Consider the following 3,825-nt stretch of genomic DNA (forward strand, 5'->3'; position numbering starts at 1 on the left):
AGAAGTGGCGTGACACTAGTCACGTCACCTCGCTGACGCAACAATACCCAATGAAACTATCTATACCAAAAAAGCAAATAAACAAAACAAGATGCTAAAAATAATTACTATTCAAAAGTTTAATGGTGAAGAAATTATAATATATTTTAAATATTTGCATTGCTATATCAAAACTAATTGTTAAAATGACAGTTTTTCAGCTCCCTTTTATAGTATTTTGTCTGTAAATATCAGATTATTGTTTTTAAGCCATCGCTTCGCACGATTCTCTGCTTTGCTGTTGTTATTCACGTTTTGGATCGTGACGTTTAGAAAATATTATTGCCGAATAATTAGCAGATTGAAACCAATCGACTTGACATTTGTGATAAGTGTTTTTTTTTTAACGTTCCTATTAATTTTGTTTTCGTAATTGAAATCAGACGTATGTATAATTAATATTCAGATCTTTCTCTCTCTTACAAGTCATTGCCTAGAAGGCATTACGTCAATACTAGAACTCGTCAGCCGAGCTGGACAATGAGATGAATGTGAAAACTAAAAATTACAGTTTTAAGTGATTTTTATAACGAATGTAAAGCCTAATTCGGCGTTTAAAGGTGCGGATTAGCTCTGTATTAAAGATTTGGATTTTGAAATTGGTGAAATGGGTTCGAATCCGTGCAATACCATAAACTATTTCCCGAACTTTAATCCGTCGGTACGTTATAAGAGTAACCGTCAATGCCTTAACGTGGGTGGTAGGGTGCTGTTGACTAGCTTTCTTCAGTCTGGTCAGGTAGTATAAAATAATGGATGGCGGCAGATAGATTTAGTAGCAAACGCAAATCTGTCGTTCAAATCATAACTTTTAATCAGTAGATCAGCCTAAACAACATCTTAACAGAATGAGGCTGAAACCTAAGGTATAGCTAATTTATTGATCTTGTAATTCACTATGATTTTCAATGATTTTTGTTGTTGCTAAAAGTGTTCGATTGGCAATGTAGGTAATTAGATTGTTCGATTGGCAATGTGTGTTATTAGATTGTTCGATTGGCAATGTGTGTTATTAGATTGTTCGATTGGCAATGCGGGTAATTAGATTGTTCGATTGGCAATGTGAATTATTAGATTGTTCGATTGGCAATGTGTGTTATTAGATTGTTCGATTGGCAATGTGTGTTATTAGATTGTTCGATTGGCAATGTGTGTTATTAGATTGTTCGATTGGCAATGCGGGTAATTAGATTGTTCGATTGGTAATGTGGATTACTAGATTGTTCGATTGGCAATGTGGATTATTAGATTGTTCGATTGGCAATGCGGATTATTAGATTGTTTGATTGACAATGTGGGTAATTAGATTGTTCGATTGGCAATGTGGATTATTAGATTGTTCGATTGGCAATGTGGATTATTAGATTGTTCGATTGGCAATGTGAATTATTAGACTGTTCGATTGGCAATGGGGATTATTAGATTGTTCGATTGGTAATGTGTGTTATTAGATTGTTCGATTGGTAATGTGTGTTATTAGATTGTTCGATTGGTAATGTGTGTTATTAGATTGTTCGATTGGTAATGTGGATTATTAGATTGTTCGATTGACAATGTGGATTATTAGATTGTTCGATTGACAATGTGGATTATTAGATTGTTCGATTGACAATGTGGATTATTAGATTGTTCGATTGACAATGTGGATTATTAGATTGTTCGATTGGCAATGTGGGTAATTAGATTGTTCGATTGGCAGTGTGGATTATTAGATTGTTCGATTGGCAATGCGGGTAATGAGATTGTTCGATTGACAATGTGGGTAATTAGATTGTTCGATTGGCAATGCGGGTAATGAGATTGTTCGATTGACAATGTGGGTAATTAGATTGTTCGATTGACAATGTGGGTAATTAGATTGTTCGATTGACAATGTGGGTAATTAGATTGTTCGATTGGCAATGTGGATTATTAGATTGTTCGATTGACAATGTGGGTAATTAGATAAGAGCGAGACATAGTGAACTTGTGTTTATATCAGATGAAGTTGAGAACCTGACAAATAGACAACGTTACTGCTATAATCACTAAGAACAACTCATTAGGACTACTAAAATGTAAATAGTGAAAAAGTTAGTTTCTGTTGTTTATTTACTATCTAGTCTATTTTATTAAGGGAATGTAGAAAAGTAAGACGTTCATCTTTAATACAAAAAAAAAATAAAATAAAAATGCTAACGCTCCTCCGGCATTGTCATCTCTAACTAAGGTCTTTTTTTGTAATAATCAGTCATCTGGTAGGAGTTCCTCATTAACTCCCTAACTTTTACAACAAAACATACAAAAAAATTACATGAATGTTACTGAATGTTAGCCCTAGATTCAATGTGCAAACGAATCCCGAGGCAAAATGATCCGAAACAAAATGCTTTCAGTGCTTAAATTATCCTCTGAGACTATCAGCACCAGTAACATGTATTACAACACATAGTTTGACCTCTAATGACACTTCATTTGTTTTATTGCTTTAAAAGAGAGAGAGAGAGAGAGAACTGTATTAGCTAATAGTATCCTGGATGATATCTTATCTTTAAAGTTTGTAGGAAGTGTAAGGAAAACAACACGCGCTTAAAATTCGTTATTTTGAAAATAACTCAAGGAGTTGCTAATTCCGACATTTTTCATCTAATGTTTGAAGCAACAGTAAATATGTTTATGATGCTTGAACACGAAAGTAAATATTCTTATAAGATTAAGTCACCACTTGGAAGCCGAAATGACAACAACAACAACAAAAAAATATTGCCAACTACAGCAATGTCAAACAAGCTTTCAAGTTATGTAAAATATTTCATGTACATCAAACGGTTTTATGTGTGTTTATGTTAAAATAGCAAGATATATTACTGATGCAAGCTCTTTTGTGGCATCTTCTATCACCGAACATGCTCGTCCTTTCAGCCTTGGGGGCGTTATAATGTGACGGTAAATCCCACAATTCGTTGGTAAAAGAGTAGCCCAAGAGTTGGTGGTGGTTTATGTTGACTAACTGCCTTTTCTCTAGCCTATCACTGCTAGATTAGGAATGGCTAGCGCAGATAGCCCTCGTGTAGCTCTGCACGGAATTCAAAACAGACAAACAAGAATCCTCTAAGTCTCATTCAAATTATTTTGTTGTAGGCTGTCGTGTAAGTTTTATAGACCTAGAAAAGGGGTATAGAAACAAAATCTGCAGGTAGATTTTGTTTCTATACCCCTTTTCTAGGTCTATAAAACTTACACAATTTGCAGGCAAATTGTGTAAGTTTTATAGACCTAGAAAAGGGGTAAAGAAACGAAATCTACAGGCAAATTGTGTAAGTTTTATAGACCTAGAAAAGGGGTATAGAAACAAAATCTGCAGGCAAATTGTGTAAGTTTTATAGACCTAGAAAAGGAGTAAAGAAACGAAATCTACAGGCAAATTGTTTGATGCTAGAACTTAAAAACTTTCATGCAAATGAGTTGTCAAGAAATTGAGGTAAAAAAATAAAAGATAATGATATCGGTGGTCCAGAAGTCGAGTACGTATATCGTATCGAATAGCTTTATAATACTTTTGTTACCGGACGTTGAGGAAATTAACCGTGGTTAATATATAATTATGATTGATGACTATAAAATGTGAGAACATTTTGATTAATTGGTGGCAAGGTACAACATTTGTTCAATCTCGAGATGTGTTTATTTTTTCCCTTGGGAAAATCACGGACTTTTCATCCGCATGTGTACAATATATTTTCAATGAAGTACAAAATAAAAGAAGAAAACAACAATTATTAGATGTTATCAGACTCTGTTTTGTTT

The 3,825-nt window shown here is 33.9% G+C and overlaps 1 long non-coding RNA gene across 1 annotated transcript in view; it reads left to right on the forward strand.

The window, feature by feature from the left end:
- The window catches only part of LOC111088765, a 21,150-nt gene extending 17,895 nt beyond the window's left edge, over positions 1-3,255 (forward strand). The window contains exon 3 of the long non-coding RNA XR_002613189.1: positions 3,245-3,255. This is a non-coding gene — a long non-coding RNA (uncharacterized LOC111088765). The remainder of the gene's footprint in view (positions 1-3,244) is intronic.
- Positions 3,256-3,825: the final 570 nt, after the last annotated feature.

This window comes from Limulus polyphemus, unplaced genomic scaffold (genome assembly GCF_000517525.1).
Source record: "Limulus polyphemus unplaced genomic scaffold, Limulus_polyphemus-2.1.2 Scaffold4384, whole genome shotgun sequence".
Taxonomy (NCBI): domain Eukaryota; kingdom Metazoa; phylum Arthropoda; class Merostomata; order Xiphosura; family Limulidae; genus Limulus; species Limulus polyphemus.